The sequence below is a fragment of the Heptranchias perlo genome, chromosome 43 (assembly GCF_035084215.1).
Source record: "Heptranchias perlo isolate sHepPer1 chromosome 43, sHepPer1.hap1, whole genome shotgun sequence".
In the NCBI taxonomy this organism is placed as follows: Eukaryota; Metazoa; Chordata; class Chondrichthyes; order Hexanchiformes; family Hexanchidae; genus Heptranchias; species Heptranchias perlo.
The window spans coordinates 6,302,152-6,323,431 of record NC_090367.1 but is presented as its reverse complement, the minus strand read 5'-3'; the positions used below and the strand labels follow the sequence as shown (position 1 = coordinate 6,323,431).

At 44.5% G+C, this 21,280-nt stretch overlaps 1 protein-coding gene across 17 annotated transcripts in view; it reads right to left on the bottom strand.

Annotated features, from left to right (window-relative positions):
• Positions 1–21,280, bottom strand: part of LOC137306476 (neurexin-2-like) — a 1,403,359-nt gene that overhangs the window by 1,336,836 nt on the left and 45,243 nt on the right. The gene's annotated exons all lie outside the window — the stretch shown is intronic.

The following is a 21,280-nucleotide window of genomic DNA, read 5'->3' as shown; positions in this document are numbered from 1 at the left end:
TGCACCAGAACAGGAAGGCCCAACCCCACCCTATATTGGGCCTCAAGCCTCATTTACATCAAATCGGTGAGCTGTTGCCGCCTGCTGGACGTCGGCAAGCACCTCCTCGACGAAGAACCTTTTCATTCGGGGCTGCTGCGTCACCAGAGTAGCTCTCAGGTAGGTCTTGGGAGAAGAGGGCAACCGGGAAGGGGAGCGATCGAGAGGTGGGGTTGAAACAGTTAACGGAAGGGGGCTTGAGGCAGCCATCAGGAGGGGAGCTCGAGGCAACCATCGGGAGGGGGGATCGAGGCTGCCATCGGGAGGGGGGATCGAGGCTGCAATCGGGAGGGGTGTCGAGCAGTGGTCGGCAGCCGCCCACGGTTTTAATATAGAGCCGGGAGGATCACTCCTGCTCCTCTCAGCTCCACGTTCATGGAGGTATTTTATAAAAACTTAAGTTTTTGGTGGCAGCCTGTATTGGTCCCTTTACGGGCCCAGTAGGCCCCTTATTTGCACAGAGGCTGGGTATTTTGCAGGATGACTCACCTCCTGACACCCCAAGGTCTTTCCACCATCTGCAAGGCACAAGTCAGGAGTGTGATGGAATACTCTCCACCTGCCTGGATGAGTGCAGCTCCAACAACACTCAAGAAGCTCGACACCATCCAGGACAAAACAACCTGCTTGATTGGCACCCCATCCACCATCCTGAACATTCACTCCCTTCACCACCGGCGCACCGTGGCTGCAGTGTGTACCATCCACAGGATGCACTGCAGCAACTTGCCGAGGCTTCTTTGACAGCACCTTCCAAACCCGCGATCTCTACCACCTAGAAGGACAAGGGCAACAGGCACATGGGAACAACACCACCTGCACATTTACCTCCAAGTCACACACCATCCCGACTTGGAAATATATCGTCGTTCCTTCATTGTCGCTGGGTCAAAATCCTGGAACTCCCTACCTAACAGCACTGTGGGAGAACCGTCACCACACGGACTGCAGCGGTTCAAGAAGGTGGCTCACCACCACCTTCTTAACGACAATTAGGGATGGGAAATAAATGCTGGCCTTGCCAGCGATGCCCACATCCCATGAACGAATTTTTTTTAAAATTCAAATTGCTTAACGCCTATTTTAAATGTGGGCCCTGGGTGCCTCTTTTGATGCCTATACCAATATGGCGGGCGGCGCATTTCCGGTTCAGAACATGCATGTGTGAGCCACTTGCCATATTGGCACTTTGGCACCCACTTAGGCCTAGAAATGCACAGCAGATCTGTCAGCATATGAAAAGAGCTGAGTTCTAAGAAAGGTTCTCTGCCTGAAACATTAACCTGTTTTTTCTCTCTTCAGATGCTGACCGATCAGCTGTGTGTTTTTCCTGCAGATTTTAAGCATTTGTAGTTTTTAATTTTCAGTCCTTGTATGTCGATGATACTATATAAAATAAGTTTAGAAGCTTCAACCCAGTTCCCAGTGGGTTTAGACAGCCTCAGCCCAGTTCCCAGTGGGTTTAGACAGCCTCAACTCTATTCCTAGATTTCATGGGCCCGCAGCATAACACTACCTCTAGTCAGTCACATTTTTGGTTTATTCATTCATGGGATGTGGGCATCGCTGGCAAGGCCAGCATTTATTACCCCTCCAACTTGAGAAGGTGGTTGTGAGCCGCCTTCTTGAACCGCTGCAGTCCATGTAGTGAAGGTTCTCCCACAGTGCTGTTAGGTCGGGAGTTCCAGGATTTTGACCCAGCGACGATGAAGGAACGGCCGATATATATCCAAGTCAGGATGTTGTGTGACTTGGAGGTGAACGTGCAGGTGGTGTTGTTCCCATGTACCTGCTGCCCTTGTCCTTCTAGGTGGTAGAGGTCGTGGGTTTGGGCGGTGCTGTCGAAGAAGCCTTGGCGAGAACATCACTGTTTCCCACTGAAAGGGAGTTCATAGCATAAACTAGTCCGACAGTTATTTAATTGGCTGTGGCTCTTGGATTGCTTAAGATAGTATCGCCATCACCTTTTGCAGATTGGGGTGACGGTAGGATAGTGGATATGGTACTGGACTAGGAACCCAGAGATTGGACCTTCACATGGGTTCCTCAATAAAGTAGAGCCCTAAGAGCAGAAGATGAACAACTTGGAAATGAAAATGTAATTGGTGCAATGGGAGATGCTCCACTGAAGGTGACATTGATATAAATTGTCAGGGTAATGCAGGAAAAGCTCTGTTCTCTGACTCACCAGTAACTAAACCTGTCCAGAGAAAGCTTGTTCCATTTCTAGGTGCAAAGGGAAAATGTTCAATTTCCCAGCAGTGTCAACCCTCACCTTGATGAACACTCAGAAACAGAAGCAAATAAATTAAAATAAAACAGAAAATCCGCGCTGCGATCTATCTTACTCTGTTGAACGCCAAAGGAATGTAGAACTGTGAGGCAGTGAAATTGAGGAAGAAATGGAACAAAAGATATAAACAAGGAGACCTAGAGTGAGGTCCATGTGCAGTAAGGAAGCTAGCATTGTGTCAGGTTCAAATGAGGATTGTGTGTAAACAGCAGGCCTACTAATGTACCCACATTCAGGAATCTTGCATATCTCCCACCCGAGGATCGTAATATCTCAAGTTTATGGTGTTAGCTAGTAATCCCAGCATTTCTCTTGTTTTCTTTCCTTGCACAACAATAAATCACCATGGAAACAGGGCCTGCTCACATTCATAGTGCGAGCAAAAGCCCTCTTAGACCCCATAATGCTAATAGAGGGATTTCACTGCTACTATGAATGCTGGGATATTCCCTCCTCCATAGCATCGTTGGAGAAAAAGCAAAAGGAAATATTCTCAAATCACAAAGTCAGGTGGGCTGTGAAGAGAGAGTTAAATACAGAGAAAGGGAAAGAGAGAAAAATAATCAGAAAGAAAGAAACTGAAGGAAAAAGATTAGGAAAAGTGAGGAGAGAAAAATGTATTATCACTTGACTGTCCCCTGGAGCCCAAACAATGAGTGCAGCTTACTGCTTTTAACCATGTTTATGTTTTTGGTGCAAGGCAGCATCTCAGGTATACAGCTCATAACTAGAAAATCTCAAACCAAGAATTTGTCTAATATTAACAGCTCTGGTCATAAACAGCCAGCATTAAATATGTGGAGTAAACAAGTTAGTCTGGTGCCAGGCTTAAATGAGGACTAAATGGTTGCTGGGCTCACAACACAGCCTGTTCCTATGCTGATTATGTCTTAACTTGCATCTTCAATTGACTGTTACACCTGTGTTGTCACAATAAATGTCATGGTGTCCTGGCCAACAATTATCCCTCAATCAACATCTCTAAAATAAAACAGATTACCTGGTCATGTATTTCATTGCTGTTCAAGTGTGCAAATTATATGCCTAAAAAACAGTGACCACACTTCAGAAGTAATTCATTGGCTGTGAAGCACTTTGGGATATCCTCAGAATGTGAAAGGCACCATATAAATGTACTTGGTTTTCATTCTTGAAAGTGTGAATGCAGGTAGATAAAGCCATATAAAAGGCCAAAAGCACTTAGGATTTTATAAATAGGTCATTGCTTATACAATCAAAGAGGTTATGATAAAATTGAACAAGCAATGGTTAGACCACAGTTTTGAACGGCTTACTATAGAAAGGGCATTAAGGCCTTACAGACCGTACAGCATGGATTCACCAAGGTGATACTAGGCATGAGAAACTAGTTATGGGATTATTTCCACTGGATTACAGAAAGCTAAGAGAAGATATAATAGAGGTTTATTTTTAAATTATGGAGGGCTTTGATAGTGTTAATAGGGACAGATTATTTCCTCTGGTTGGGGAGTTAGTAACATGGGATCATCAATTTAAAACTGTCACAAAGAAAGTGAAGAGAGAGGTAAGAAAGCATTTCTTTACTCAGCGTTATCAGAGCATGGAATACTTTGCTACAGTAGCAGTTGAGGCAGAGACCACTGCATCTTTTAAGGGAAAAGTGGATAAACATTTGAAGCAATGGAAGATATAAGGCTATGCGGGATAGCAGGGCAGTGGGATTGGTTTTGCTCGAGCAAAGAGCTACACAGACACGGTGGGACACACAGGGCCCGATATTAGGAGGGAGGCGAGTTGCCAGCGGGGGGGTTGAGTGGGTGCATGGGTAACCCGCCCAGTAAAATTAGTGGGTTCCCCACGCGAACGTAAGTAAATTGAAGCCACTTACCTTGGTTTCCGGGTTTCGCGCTGGAAAGCTGCGCAGCGGGCGGACTGCGCACCCGCATCATAGGTTGTCAGCTGGAGGAGCCCTATGTAAAGGGGCAGTCCTCCACTGACTAATGCTGCAGAAAATAGGCAAAATTACAGCCTGGAGCAGCCCAGGGGGAAGGCTGCTCGCAGGTTTAATGATGCCTCACTCCAGGTCTTACTGGATGGGGTGAGGAGGAGGGGTAGGACAGAGATCGTCTCCCCGGCAGACGGGAGGAAGTGGCCTGCCTCTGTTTGCAGAAGAGTGTTCCAAACTTCTCCCACCCTTTGCGTGTAGAAGCGTTTCCTATCTTCACTTCTGCATGTCCTGGCTCTAAATGTTAGGCTATGACCCTTAGTCCTAGTATTCACATGTAGGAGACCTCCAAAAACAATTACAAATGTCTCGGCAGCCGGAAGTAATAATCTAGCCACTAACTTGTAAATCTTGCATGGTGCCTTTAAATAGCACTGGTGGGGGTCCTCCAGACACCATAAGACACATTCAGATGGTTGTGGTTAAGACTGTGCGTTGAGTTGAGCGTTAAGTCCTAAAATGGTGTCTATCACTTTAAATCAGCATTGCACACTGATTGCATCCATTTTCTCCCTACTTTACACGCTTCTGGTGTTCGGTATTTCCGCATGCGCTAACTCCTATACCAAGATGGCATCCGGCGCACGTCACGCTGGAAACGTGCATGCGTAGCCAAGACGCCATTTTGAATGTTCGAGAGGCCGCATAGCGCCGTAGCAACAGGCGCTATACGGCCCAATTTAGCGCCCAATATGTCTTAAAGTCATTATCCCTGGCTCGGTTCCAGGCAAGAAGCACTTTGTGAATCGTAAACAGGTCACAACCCCTCATATTTGTCTGAGACCTTTGTTAAAAGTAAATCTATAAGGTGGGGTACTCGTAAAAGTGTAGCCGACCTGCTTGGAAGCAGAGTTTTCTTTGCCTTTGTAGAAGTAACAGTCTGTCTGCTGGATCACCTAGGTTCTCTTTGTTCTGTGAGAACCTTTACCTAGCTGATACAGAAAGGTGCCTTTACAGGTACAGCATATTAGGTCTAGGGGTAAAGCACCAAGTTAACTTGTGTAGCTGTACTGGCCAATTGCAGGCATTTTAATTTTATAAGTGCCCGAGATCAGAGAAAGTTGAGAGTGAAGCCAGCTCAGATATTGTCACCTGTGCGTGAGGTGGGTTCTGTCAGAATTGAAGATCCAAGTAGAACGGATCGCCCCGGTGCCGAAAGGGAGCTCATTGACTCAACACTCCAGGAAACTAACTCCTGCGTCCCAGGGAGGGAAGCAGACTGACTCAACCACGTCGCGCGTAAAGGTGAGTTTGTGTAAGCTCTGAATGTTGTTAAATCACACTTGTAGGCTGAGCTATTTGATAATGTGGCTATTGAAGGCTGTTAACTTGTCAGCTATCTAAGGAATGACTCATAAAGTAATGTCGCCAGTTTATAACCTCAGACTTTGGTCACTGCAATAGTTAATACTCAGTATCTCTTAGCGCTGATTTACAGTGATACACTGAGTTACTTGTGTAACCTTTGCTACTCGTTTTAAGTAACGCTGTCCATTAGTGATTTGCTACTCCATTGCTAGATAACTCTGTTTACATTTATGCACGTCTGTTAAGATGTTTAAATTGTGATTTATAACCAATAAATAGTGTTTATTGCATGACTTTTGGCCTGGCTTCTTCCTTGATGATTTGGCAAGAAAGAGTTAGTTCACTCACTCAGCAGCTTGAGGGTAACCTAATCGAGGGTTAGTAAACTAAATTAATTTCGATCTGTACTGGATTAAAAAATGTAAGATAATTTGACGAGCCGAGTCAGGCATCATTCATCCCTAGACCTAGGTTGGGAGGTGAAGCCCCAGACGATTCCTTAGTGAGGAGTTAGCAGTCAAAATCTTCAGGAGAGGATCATAGAATCACAGAATGAGGCCACTCGGCCCATTGTGCCTGTGCCAGAGGAAGGGACAATTTTTTTTAAACACTTCATGTGACGTTGCAAGAGCCAATGGGACATTGACAGCTCTACCAATCGCCCCAACTAATAGAGAAAAAACAGTCTCTTGCCAGAACAAAGCAGGTTGAACAGTTTCCATGGCAACTGTCACAGCTTCATGTTATTTCTCCTTGATTATTACTTTGCCTTTTAATCATGGATAAAGCAAACACAAGGTTGTGCTAGCTGCAGGAACCAAAGGAGACAACAAGATATAAATATGAAAAGCATCGTCTCCCTCCCCCTCCCCGGCGAGAGACGATCGGCACCTCACTGCACAGCAAACACAAAACAGGACCGGCAATTACTGTACTTTTAAAAGGTGTTGAGGTATTAGGCAGTGTTAGACTCCCTAACCCAACAAGCCCAAGATGCTCTTTTGCCATGCAGTTCCTCCAAACCTTGTCAGAAAACTCACTACGAGAGTTTTATTCCGTTATTTTTGGAATAAATTACAACGTGCTCAATAGAAGGCAAGATTTATACAGATTTTATTTTTTGCCTTGCAATTTGTTCCCATCCATTCCGCTCTGGAAGGTGTTGATTCATGTTGGGTGATGTTTCTGCAGTATCTCAATCAGATGGCCATTCCTCTTATGTAAGCAATGTCAGCCAGCTAGTCAACTGCAGAGGGCATCGCTACTGAACCTGATTCTCAAGTACCATCCCATCTCTAACTTTCCTTTCCTCTCTAAGGTACTTAGGATGTATCATTGCCACTCAGCTCCCTCCTTATCTCTCCCACAATTCTCTGTTTGCATCACTTTAATTTGGTTCCTGCCAAAGTACAGCATTGTGACTGCTCTGGTCGAAGGCACTAGAGGAGGAATTTGTTCATGCAGAGGGTTGTGGATCTTTGGAATTCTCTACCCCAGAGGGCTGTGGATGCTGAGTCATTGAATATATTCAAGGCTGATAGATTTTTGGACTTTAGGGGAATCATGGGATATGGGGATCGGGCAAGAAAGTGGAGTTGAGGTCAAAGATCAGCCATGATCTGATTGAATGGCGGAGCAGGCTCAAGGGGCCGTATGGCCTACTCCTGCTCCTATTTCTTATGATCTTGCCTTCTCTGCAGAATTTCAACACAGTTGATCACTTTATCCTCCTCTACTGCTTCTCCTCTGTGATCTACCTTCACAGGACCACCCTCAAGTGATCCCATGCCTTCTTCTCCCTACATAGCTAGCACATTTCAACAGTTTGCATTTATATAGCAGCGTTAAGATAGAAAACATCCAAGGGACTTCACAGAAGAGAAGAATGACCCTGTGCAATAGTGGGAGCAGTAGCAGATGTGACTGACATAATAGTCAAATAGATAGATTTTAAGAAGGCTTTGAGAAATGGAGAGAGAAGTAATGAGCTAGGAGGATAATAGGAAGGGAGTTGCCGAGTATAGGGTCAAGGAAGCTGAAGGCACTGCCATTGATGGTGGAACATGTGGAGAAGTGGATGTACAAGAGGCCAGATAGGCACGGGTGGAGATATAAAGCTGGAAGAGATTGCACTGGTATGCAGGACAGAGCCATAGGGGGATTTATAGATAAGGACGTAGATTTTGAATTTGATGCATTGTGGTACAGTGAACCAATGGAGGCCAGCAAGAAGAGGGATAATGGGCAAGTGGGGCTTGGTCTGACTCCATTCACATGCATTATCCAGTTGGAGCCACCACATAGCACTCAAGTGGGAACGTTGAATGATTTTTCTCCTCCCTAACACAGGGGCATCATGTCCCAGCAAATATTCAGTTCAGACCATTGAACCTGGGAATTTCCTGATCTGTATTATTCAGTTCCACACTAACTGGTGTCTTTACCAACTCTATATAGATCAAACCCACCCCTATTGAAAGGGGGTTATATTTAGGGAAAAGAAGTGTTTGAGTGAAGCATCCAGAAATGTTTTAAGTGCAAACTAGCTACCAAAAGTTTTTTTTACGAAATAGAGGTCTTTCTTTTCACTTATTTCTGTCTTTCGTGATATGGAGACATTTGTTATTAAGATATTTTTTTACAGTAGAACTCAAGCCAGAATCGCATCCAACACTCATCCAGATTTTGAACTGACAAAATGTGGCAATAGCTGGAGGGGAAAGAGAGAGATGACAATGTACACTAAAAAATTAACTTTTCTCACCTCATCTCCAGCCTACAACTTCTCCCTCTCTCTGTCTCTATTCCATCAACATTATTATGGGCAGTGCTCCTAGCCATCAAGTACACCATCCTACACGCTCTTCCTCTCTTCACACTATCAAGACTTGTCGCATTCTACTGTAACTCATTCTTTCCCAAAATCTCAAAAACTCACCCCAGTCTTCCCTTCCTCCTACAATCTACATGCTTTTAAAACTCAAGCATGGTGCTAACTAATCACATCTTTATTTCCCTCATCTTCCCTTTTGTAATTCCTGTCATCTTATCCTACCTTACATGCCACCACTGTTGGCATTGCAATAATTAAAAAGAAAACAGACAGTTGATGGATGTGGGGGATAATAATACATTATATTATATCACCCAAGTGGGAGATCCAAGAGATGTCCAACACCAGATCCTTGAGTTACTGAACAGCACCAATCATGGTTCTAAACTAAGTAATGAACTCCACTGCAGATGAACCTGTCTGTAGAACAGTTGTGTAAGTAGCAATCCTGAGACAACACAATGTATGGAGCCAATTTTCCACTTCAATGCAAAAAATGGACTGGCACTGAGACTGGCTCTATGCATAATATCTTAATCTGTCATCATGGCACTTAATAAAAAAAAACTCTTATGAATTTTACAACAAAGACATTTGTCTAATATAAGATACATAGGACAGACATCACTTGTAGTAGCAGTGGAACAAGTTTCTAATTATCCTGAAGGTGAGTGCACATGTTCCATCATCACATAAAATTCTTGGTACTACAGACAAGTACTAGATTATAATGATGCAACCTGTGTGATCTACCCTAGTGAAATGAACATCAAAAGTCATTTGGCTTAACAAAGCCACTCACCTTCAGCTTAGCTTCTGTTATCCCAAATGTATGACTAAACACTTGTGGTGTTGCTAGATTAATGATGCCCTTTACAGGTCTGAAGGAGGCACAAGATTACAGGGGCAGTAGTCAAATGTTGAGGCACCTCTGCTGTATTAACCATAGTGTCTCCATTATCTTGTCAAATTGGTCTGTAACTCTCAAAAGCTGAATCCACAGTTTGGGCAATATGGGGATGGCCGCACAGATTGGGGAATGTATCACAGGGATTGGAACCACAGACTCGGAATTTTTTCACAGGAAATGGATCTGACAGTTTGGGATCAAAACAAAAAGAAATGGATTCACACATGATGGGAATATCTCACAGTTGAATGGATCAACAAAGACTGAGGAGTTCCCTCAGGGACTGGACCAACAGATTAGGGAATATTCCACAGGAGATGGATCTGCACAGATTGAGGAATATTCCAAAAGGAATGGACCCACACATGATGGAGAATATCTCATGGGGAATTTAGCCAGAAAGATTGGGAAATATCCCACCAGGAATGAAACTACACACATTGAGGAATACTGGGTATAGACCCATATAGATTAAGCAGTATTCCACAGGGAATGGACCTATATAGATTGGAGAATATCACACAGGAAGTGGCTGCACACTTCAGATAAAGCCAATCGCTGCTGCTAACAGGACTGTCATGTTTTTGGATTTTTTTGCCCAATTTTCCACGGAAAGGATCTAAATACAAGTTATTTTAAAATGTGCTTTTTTTGTTAAAGCTTGTTTTAAATTCACAGTATAGCAGGGCTGGTAGGTGTGAATTAGATTTAAGATGGGGTGTTTGAACCTAAACTTCTTGAAGAGAAGGAAAGATAATTTGACATTTCAAAAACCATTCAAACTCATTGCTCCCAAGACAACTCAATTCATTTGAACTCAGCAGGGGTCATTGACAAGTTACACTAGTGATTCCACTCGGGGAAGGGGTTGTGGGGGGGGGGGGTGGGGGGTAGTCAGTTTTGACTAAAAGCTGACACTGCAGTCAGGCTTTTAAAAAAAGAAATACAGACACCAAAAAGTCAGTCAGGCAGCAAATTACTGTGAGAAGGTTAAAAAGACAGAAGACTGGAGAAAGAAAGGTTCTGCCCTGGGCTGTAGGATAGGATGCAGAAGGATTATTCTGTTTAAGATAAGTAAGATGACCCACTGGAATATGGGGTAGCATTGTATGTTCATTTTGCATAAATATGTGAATATATATTGAAGTAACTGACTGATCATACTTATCGCTTTGTATATTTCACCTTACGACTTGAACCAGGCTTCGCCTCACCTAGTATTAATGCAGTTCGCCCCATCAGAGAGATTGAAGAGATGCACATGCAAAAAAAAAGTTATCTGCATCAGGTCATAAGGTGATTCTCTGTTACTCTCCCAGGCCCCACTACTGTACCAGTAGATACAGGGCGGTGTGAATCAACTCCCACAAAAGTAAGACACACATACCTGTTACAGGAGCGACTGACACCACTGAGCCGGAGAAGATATCTATGACAGGCCCAAGTTTGAAACAATGATCCTTCTTTAACACTGTGCACCAAGAAGCCAAGTACCGTGTACAGATCTGGGCACCACACTTTAGAAAGCATGCATTGGTCTTGGAAGGAGCGCAGAACAGATTCACCAGAATGTTACCAGGGCTCCAAGGGTTAATTTATGAGGCGCGTTGACATAAATTAGGCTTGTATTCCCTGGAATATAGAAGATTAAGGGGTGATTTGATTGAGGTTTTTAGGATTTTGAAAGGAATTGATAGAATGGATAGAAAGAAACTTTATCCGCTGGTGGGGAGTCTAGGACAAGGGGACATAACCTTAAAATCAGAGCCAGGCCATTCAGGAGAGAAGTTAGGAAACACTTCTTCATGCAAAGAATCAAGTGTGGAACTCTCTCCCACAAAAAGCAGTAGATGCTAGCTCAATTAATAATTTTAAATCTGAGCTCTATAGATTTTTAAGGGATATGGAGCCAAGGTAGGTAGATCTCATTGAATAGCGGAACAGCTCGAGGGGCCTACTCCTGTTCCTATGTTCCTAATAAAATGATAAACTGGAGTTTGAGAGATCAACATTTTAGTTAAGCCAAATTGGGAATCACATTTCGAGAATATCCCAATTTTCCTTCGCACTACCTTCCCCTTAACTCCAATTCATTTTCATTCAAAAAGAGTGTCTAGACCTCGCCAGGAAATTACCACTTACCTTGTAGTTTCTCTGTACAATATTATACTATAGATTGAATATGCTATAAAAGATCTGGTTCCAAAACTGATCTTTCCTTATTTAACATTCTATTTGGATACCAAGAAACCTACCTCTTTGGGTCTATTATGACTATTATGGCTGTGAAGCATGCTGGGATACAGTTCCATGGATCACAACAGTGCTCTGTCTAGTCTACATGTATGAACTATTCAACGTTGGAAGGCATCACTACCAGCGTGATCCTGGTGCTAGGGTTCTCAGTCCTAATCACTTTCCACCTACCCCTGTTGATAATATGTATGAAGACACTGGGATGGGGCGGAACCAAACTCAGCTTTAATGACAATCAGAAAAGCCTGAAACGACTCATTGCCTTGGTTCACTTGTGCAAGATGTCATAAGATAACTTGTGTCTGTGAACTGTACTCCAGCAAGGAGTTAATGCCTTCAAGAGAGAAGGAGGAAAGAGATGGGAAGAACTTGGAAGGAAAAGAAATGAAGAACGATACTAATGAGCAATCTTACTTGGGCTAAGTGGAACATGCAAATTGTTACAATAAGGGGTGCTCTTTTGAAACAGTGATTCAGGTCCATTAATGGAGCAATGTAGAGGAAGTTTTACCCTGCATGTAACAAGTGCTGCACCTGGATGGTTTGATGGAACAGCGTAGAGGGTGCTTTACTCTGCAATTAGCCCTGGGAATGCTGATAATGGGTGCCAAAGTTTATCCCCCCACATTAAAATATCTCACAATTTTCAGCACATAAAATTTCACCTCCCCAAGAAGAAATTGTGTGGTTGAAATGGCCACATAAAGCTGTTGGATGTCCTTTATAGGCGGTGATAAAATCTCGATTCAAATGATTCTTGGGAGTTAGATAAACCGTTCACCAATTGCTGCAGATACAATATAATCCTCAGTGTTCAAAGAGGATTTACCACGCCCCTTTCATTTGCTAAAATTTCATAGATTGATACAAATAGACTCAGAAAATGGAAACACACAGCTGGTCGATTAAACAAGGGAAAGACAGGTCAACATTTCAATTGGGATTCTTCAGCAGAAGTTCCTTCTACAGGACTGGTGAAAGCATGGAAAGGAAGGGAAGAACATGAGCAGGTAAAGACTACAATTACGCTAACTACTTTTACTCTTGGCTTGGTCAATTCTAAAAAGAGACTTTTCTATGTCTGCCCATTCCAGGTCTAATGAAGAGACCCACCCTAAACATTAACCTCAACTTTCTTAAGTGCTGACTGACCTGCTGTATATTTACAGCATTTCCTTCATAGAATCATAGAATGATGCAGCACAGAAGCAGGCCATTCAGCCCATCGTGCCTGTGCCGGCTCTTTGAAAGAGCTATCCCATTAGCACTCCCCCACCCTTTCCCCATAGCCCTACAAATTTTTCCTTTTCAAGTATTTATCCAATTCCCTTTTGAAAGTTACTATTGAATCTACTTCCACCACCTTTTCAGGCAGTGCATTCCAGATCATAACAACTCGCTGCGTAAAACTATTTTTCCTCATCTCGCCTCTGGTTCTTTTGACAATTACCTTAAATCTGTGTCCTTCTGCCACTGGAAACAGTTTCTCCTCATTTAATTTATCAAAACCCTTCATGATTTTGAACATTTTTATTTCAGACTTTCATTGCAGTAAAATCAAAAGCTGTGCAAACTCTTCTCCTGTCTGCTGCATTGGGTTGTTCACTCCTCCCAGTACCAAAAATACATTTTATGAGAACAACTGCTGCCAATACAGGTTACGCAAATCATTCAGTCAGGCTATTTATTCAGGTGCAGAGGTCCCAACAGCTTTTTTTCTAAATCAAGGAGCTGCTGAACGATGCAATTCATTTTGTTCACCTCTGCTGCATGAGGGATGAAGCCTTTCCCTCAGGAATCTCTTCTATGCTGTTTCCACCTTCTTCACTTTTTGACTTATTGAGCTCAATTTTGCAATGGTGCCGGGTTGGCAGCAGGGGGGGTGAAAGTGCACATGGCAAACCCGCATGAATAAAACTTACCGTTTCCGATTGACAGGCTGACTGCCGTCAGGAGCTGCAACCTGATTGGAGGGGGTAGAGGAAGAGAGAGAGTGAGACGTCATCTGGCGCTGGACTGGAAGACGGGGGGGGGGTTGTGGGGGAGAGGGGAAGAGTGGTAGATCCGGGGGGAGAATGGAAGATCGGGGGGAGGGAGTGAGGGGGAGTGAAGGGAAGATCGGGAGGACATCAGCGGGGTGAGGAGGGGGACATTGGGAGGACATCCGGGGGGGAGGGGGGGTGAAGAGGGGGACATCGGAGAGGGAGATATCGGACATCGGAGCTGGGTGCAAAGGTAGGTTCATTTTGTGTTTTAACTTCCTTCTATGGTGTTTTATTTAATTATTTAGATTTTTTTCCCCTGATCCGGCTCTTCATGCCTGGTTTCACCAGGCGTGAATCAGAAGCGGTGGGCAAGCTGCCCAGGTATAACTTACTTCATCTCTCACAGGTAAAATGCCTTAAGTACCTCAATAAGGTACATTTGGCTCTTTAACTGCCATCCCGCCGGCTTTAATTGCCGGCGGCACTTCCATTTTCAGGTCGCCTGCGCGCAGACAGGTGGGTCCCTGGGAAACTCGGAAGTCGGCGGGTTGGAGCTGGCTTCCGAACCCGAATGGGGTATATGAGATTTTTGGAGCTCCCCTGCCCCCAACACACCTGCAATTGCCCCCTAAAATTGAACCCATTGCTTCCAAGTTGAGAGTTTGTGTTCCTTGGCAATATTCATTGGAGAACGATAGTGATTGTGGTGTACCATTCTCCTTCGTTAGCTGAATATGGCGTACGGTGTTTCTCTGAAAGCAGTGTATGTTGTGCTGATGTTCATATAGAATTTACAGCACAGAAACAGGCCATTCGGCCCAACCGGTCCATGCCGATGTTTATGCTCCATATGAGCCTCCTTCCTCCCTACTTCATCTAACCATATCAGCATATCCTTCTACTCCTTTCTCCCTCATGTGTTTATCTAGCTTCCTCTTAAACGCATCTATGCTATTCGCCTCAACTACTCCTTGTGGGTAGCGAGTTCCACATTCTCACCACTCTGGGTAAAGAAGTTTCTCCTGAATTCCTTATTGGATTTATTAGTGACTATCTGATATTTCTGGCCCTGAGTTTTGGACTCCCTCCACAAGTGGAAACATCTTCTCTACGTCTACCCTATCGAACCCCTTCATAATCTTACAGACCTCTATCAAGTCACCCCTCAGTCTTCTCTTTTCTAGAGAAAATAAGCTGTGCAAATTCCTCTCCTGTCTGCTGCACTTCGCGAATGCAATATACACTGCGTCTCACTTTATCAAATGTAGTCCATGCTTTGTCTATGTTTATCTGAATGCCGTGGATAATGCATCTCTCTTTCGCAGAATTCAGGGTACTGTGCATCTCAGTTTCACCAAATGCATGCATGATGTTTCCTGGTTTAGCTGAGCATATTACTCAGTGGCAAAGCTTATTCTCCAACCCTTACAACATCAGTGATTCTTTTCCTTTAAGACTGTAGTTGAAGGAATGACACTCAGTGTGGCATCTGCACCACAATGTTAATAGGGACAGGACCAGTGAGTCAATACCATCACTGACAGCTACACCCCCAGAGAGTTCCTCTCATTATTTTTCAAACTTTTACTTGTTGAGTTACCTTCCGTTACAGGACTTCTCCAGGATAATACTCAGGCCAGCACAGACTGACCACTTTGTTGCTCGGGAAATGTCGAACTGCTGGGTTAGTCAGACAACTGTAAACCCATGGGAATGTTACCCATCCCTCTACACAGCCTGATGCCCAGGTAAAACTCATCCCCTGTGAGGATCCGGGGATGATTAATAATGTAAATCCACAGTCCTACGGCAACACCCAGCACCTAAACGATCAGAGGAAACAGTCTCATTTTTAATAACCTGTTGGGAGGGAAGAAAAGAATAGATTTCTTTTCTTTTCACATAAAATGGGAACGGGTACGTTTCGCCACAATGGCCTTTCTCATTTCCTAAAAATGTTTTTTTTAAATTGTCTCCTCTCTCCTCCTGAAAACACTAACTCATGTTGGGGGAAGAGTCCATGGAATCGGACAGCCCTCCAAGCACTTCACCCAAATGGGCAGCGCATGACTGAGCCTATACAGTGCATGTCAGTTGACTCTTCGACCATAAAGGGCATCACCCCCTATCCTCACCCGGCACTCACACTGTTCAGCAGGGGGTTAATAAACAATGATTAGAAGCAGGAATCCTGGCTGATTTATCCCCACTCTGTTCAAATAAAACATCAAACCAACCTCCTCCTTACAATTCCTGTCGTTAATGGAGAGGATTTGAATTGTCTTCCTACAAATGGGATAAATTATAACGGTGATTGTATAATTTTCGTATGTGAGAGAAATAGAGTTTGGCTTTTTTTTTTATTCGTTCATGGGATGTGGGCGTCTCTGGCAAGGCCAGCATTTATTGCCCATCCCTAATTGCCCTTGAGAAGGTGGTAGTGAGCTGCCTTCTTGAACCGCTGCAGTCCGTGTGGTGAAAGTTCTCCCACAGTGCTGTTAGGTAGGGAGTTCCAGGATTTTGACCCAGCGACGATGAAGGAACGGCGATACATTTCCAAGTCGGGATGGTGTGTGACTTGGAGGGGAACGTGCAGGTGGTGTTGTTCCCATGTGCCGGCTGCCCTTGTCCTTCTAGGTGGTAGAGGCCATGGGTTTGGGAGGTGCAGTCGAAGAAGCCTTGGCGAGTTGCTACAGTGCATCCTGTAGATGGTACACACTGCAGCCACAGTGCGCCAGTGGTGAAGGAAGTGAATGTTCAGGATGGTGGATGGGGTGCCAATCAAGAGGGCTGCTTTGTCCTGGATGGTGTCAAGCTTCTTGAGTGTTGTTGGAGCTGCACTCATCCAGGCAAGTGGAGAGTATTCCATCATCCTCCTGACTTGTGCCTTGTGAAAGGTGGAAAGGCTTTGGGGAGTCAGGAGGTGAGTCACTCGCTGCAGAATACCCAGCCTCTGACCTGCTCTCGTAGCCACAGTATTTATATGGCTGGTCCAGTTAAGTTTCTGGTCATTGGTGACCCCCAGGATGTTGATGGTGGGGGATTCGGCGATGGTAATGCCGTTGAATATCAAGGGGAGGTGGTTAGACTTTCTCTTGTTGGAGATGGTCATTGCCTGGCACTTGTCTGGCACGAATCTTACTTGCCACTTATCAGGCTACTGACGATATGAGGGCTGGAACTAAAAGCACAGCCAGAAAGAGGTCTTGTTTTCAGCAGAGAAAGGGCCAGGTGAGATCACCTAACCACAGAGATTCCATTTTTCCTGAAGGAACAGTGTCACAGGGATAGGAGTAAGCCATTCAGCCCCTCGAGCCTGTTCCGCCTCAGTGATTCCCTCACATAAGAACATAAGAAATAGGAGCAGGAGTAGGCCATACAGCCCCTCGAGTCTGCTCCACCATTCAATAAGGTCATGGCTGATCTTCGACCTCAAATTCACTTTCCCACCCGATCCCCATATCCCTTAGATTCCCTTAGAGTCCAAAAATCTATCGATCTCAGCCTTCAATATACTCAATGACTGTGCATCCACAGCTCTCTGGGGTAGAGCATTCCAGAGATTCACAACCCTCTGAGTGAAGAAATTTCTCGTCATCTCAGACCTAAATATCCTGAGACCATGCCCCCTAGTTCTAGATTCTCCAGCCAGGGGAAACAGCCTCTCAGTGTCTACCCTATCAAGCCCTTTCAGAATCTTATATGTTTCAATGAGATCACCTCTCATTCTTCTAAACTCTCATCTCACCACGTGAAGATGGCAAATCCAAGTTACTGCAAAAATCTCAGTCATAAGCCCCATACCTGAGCTGGCCAAAAACACATTTCTTGCCAAAAGCAGTAAGCTACATCTGTTACAAAAAGCCCTCGGCTGAAGAGATAAGCCCCACAATTTTAGGGGAGGCCGATCTATACTACTACGGATGCTATTGTGTGATAGATCTGTTCTTCATTTCTCCCTCCATCTCAATTGTCCAGTTTCCACATATGCCAATCAGGCCCAACACCTCTCCCATATTCAGCGGAGTCTCACGCAGCAGTCTCCTGTCAGCTTGCTTCCGAGTCAGAAGGTTGGGAGATCAAGCTCCACTCCAGGACATCAATATATAATTTAGGCTGACACTACACTGTATTGAGAGAGTGCTGCATTGTTGCAGGTGCTGTCTTTCAGATGCAATATTAAACCGAGGCCCTGTCTGCTTGTGGACGTCACTGATCCAATGCACTGAAGAAGAGCAGGGAGTTTACCCAATGTCCAGCAAAGCAAAAAGAACTTGCATTTATATGGCACTATTCATATCTTCAAGCCATCCTAAAGCAACTCACAGCCAGTTAAATACTTTAGAAATTTTAACTGCTGTTGTTATATAAGGAATGTGACAGCCAATTTTTTTTTATTCGTTCATGGGATGTGGGCATCGCTGGCAAGGTCAGCATTTATTGCCCATCCCTGATGAAGTGTATCCCAGGACGTTATGGGAGGTTAGGGAGGAAATTGCGGGTCCCCTGGCAGAGATATTTGAATCATCGACAGCTACAGGTGAGGTGCCTGAAGATTGGAGGGTAGCAAATGTTGTGCCTTTGTTTAAGAAGGGCGGCAGGGAAAAGCCTGGGAACTACAGACCGGTGAGCCTGACATCTGTAGTGGGTAAGTTGTTAGAGGGTATTCTGAGAGACAGGATCTACGGGCATTTGGAGAGGCAGGGACTGATTAGGAACAGTCAGCATGGTTTTGTGAGAGGAAAATCATGTCTCACAAATTTGATTGAGTTTTTTAAAGGGGTAACCAAGAAGATAGATGAGGGCTGTGCAGTAGACATGGTCTACATGGACTTTAGCAAAACCTTTGACAAGGTACCGCATGGTAGGTTGTTACATAAGGTTAGATCTCACGGGATCGAAGGTGAGGTAGCCAATTGGATACAAAATTGGATTGACGGCAGAAGACAGAGGGTGGTTGTAGAGGGTTGTTTTTCAAACTGGAGGCCTGTGTCCAGCGGTGTGCCTCAGGGATCGATGCTGGGTCCGCTGTTATTTGTTATTTATATTAATGATTTGGATGAGAATTTAGGAGGCATGGTTAGTAAGTTTGCAGATGATACCAAGATTGGTGGCATTGTGGACAGTGAAGAAGGTTATCTAGGATTGCAACGGGATCTTGATAAATTGGGCCAGTTGGCCGATGAATGGCAGGTGGAGTTTAATTTAGATAAATGTGAGGTGATGCATTTTGGTGGATCGAATCGGGCCAGGACCTACTCCGTTAATGGTAGGGCGTTGGGGAGAGTTATAGAACAAAGAGATCTAAGAGTACAGGTTCATAGCTCCTTGAAAGTGGAGTCACAGGTGGATAGGGTGGTGAAGAAGGCATGCAGCATGCTTGGTTTCATTGGTCAGAACATTGAATACAGGAGTTGGGATGTCTTGTTGAAGTTGTACAAGACATTAGTTAGGCCACACTTGGAATACTGTGTACAGTTCTGGTCACCCTATTATAAAGGATATTATTAAACTAGAAAGAGTGCAGAAAAGATTTACTAGGATGCTACCGGGACTTGATGGTTTGACTTATAGGGAGAGGTTGGATAGACTGAGACTTTTTTCCCTGGAGAGTAGAAGGTTTAGGGGTCATCTTATAGAAGTCTATAAAATAATGAGGGGCATAGATAAGGTAGATAGTCAAAATCTTTTCCCAAAGGTAGGGGAGTCTATAACGAGGGGGCATAGATTTAAGGTGAGAGGGGAGAGATACAAAAGGGTCCAGAGGGGCAATTTTTCACTCAAAGGGTGGTGAGTGTCTGGAACGAGCTGCCAGAGGCAGTAGTAGAGATGGGTGTAATTTTGTCTTTTAAAAAGCATTTGGACAGTTACATGGGTAAGATGAGTATAGAGGGATATGGGCCAAGTGCAGGCAACTGGGACTAGCGTAGTGGTATAAACTGGGCGACATGGACATGTTGGGCCGAAGGGCCTGTTTCCATGTTGTAAACTTCTATGATTCTATGATTCTAATTGCCCTTGAGAAGGTGGTGGTGAGCCGCCCTCTTGAACCGCTGCAATCCATGTGGTGAAGGTTCTCCCACAGTGCTGTTAGGTCGGGAGTTCCAGGATTTTGACCCAGTGACGATGAAGGAACGGCCGATATATTTCCAAGTCGGGATTATGTGTGACTTTTCACAAAGCAAGGTCTCGCAAACAGTTAATTAAATAAATGACCATTTAATCTATTTTTGGTTGAGGAATGAATGTTGGCCAGGACACCGAGAGAACTCCCTGGTCTTCTTCAAATAGTGCCACGGGATCTTTAACATCCCAGAGCAGGCAGATGTGACCTCAGTTTAACATCTCATCTGAAAGGAGGCACCTCCACCATTACAACAATCCCCTTAGTGCTGCAGTGAAGTGTCAACCTTGGTGATATGTTCGAGTCCTGCAGAGGGGCTTCAACTCACGACTTTCTGACTCCAAGACAAGTTGGCATTTAGAAAGGCCAAGAGATCTCTGGGGTAGAAATTTGACTTTGTGGTAGTGCAAAAACGGGAGGTCTTACATCAGCCGCATCGTATACCCAATATTCAGTTCCAGTGAAGTCAATTTTCACTCACTGCCCATGTCGAATTTCTACCCTTCTATCTCCAGTTTGAGACTCGTGCTGACCACAGGAGAAATAATAGGCTTGACCACTATACACGGAAACTGAACAATTAAGATAGTGGGAGAAACGACATCGCAACTGCCGCACGTCAGAAGCGCAGATTTATCACGCAAATTGCCACAATTAGAAATTTTACAGCTTTTCAGGGAACGGATTGTATTTTCAGCAAAATAATACTGCTAAAAGCTTCTTCAGTGTGACAGCGACACCTTTTAAACACAGCTTGCAGCAATTTACTTTTGAGAACTAAAATAGCAGCATACTAGAGCTGAAATCTTCATGCTCTGAATAAAGAATTGGTTTGATGTGATAATAGGACACGCACCAAAAAATAAATACCTGCAAAAAAAAACAAACTGAAGACAGACTGGATGATGCGGTGGTTTAGACAATGGCTTTTGACCTCCAAGTCAAACCAAGTGAAATGATCTTTCTAAAGTTTAAATCAATAGGGCTGATTTTAACTCCCCCCCCCCCCAACCCCACACCCGCGGCTGGAACGGTTCAGACAGGGTGGTAAATTGGCTTGTGTTGGGGGAGGGATTCGCGCCCCCATTCCCGACGGGTTTCCGCTCCTCCCCCACCTCCCACCATTTTTACTTGCCTGAATTCTCAGCCACGGGAAGCCCACCCGTCCCAGAGGAACAGGGGCATGATTTAAATGGAAGTGTCACGTCCCAATGACATCATCAAGACATGCACGCCATTTTAACCACAGGCCTGACTACGGTCCCCAATTGGATCCAGGCCCAGGTAAGTGGGTTTTTTGTACATTTTTAGAGGTTCCTTGTGGGCTGGGAAGAGCAGAGTGTTTTTAATTTACTGACAAGCACATTGGGACAATTTGATTTTTCATGGTGTTGCTCTGCTTCTTCCAGTTTCAGTCTACTGAGTGCTCACCTCCCACAACATGAGTGTTCCCCTAGACAACATTTATCCCTCAACCAACACCTAGAACAGATGATTTGGTCATTTAGTTCATTGCTGTTGGTAGGAGCTTGCTCTGCGCCATTT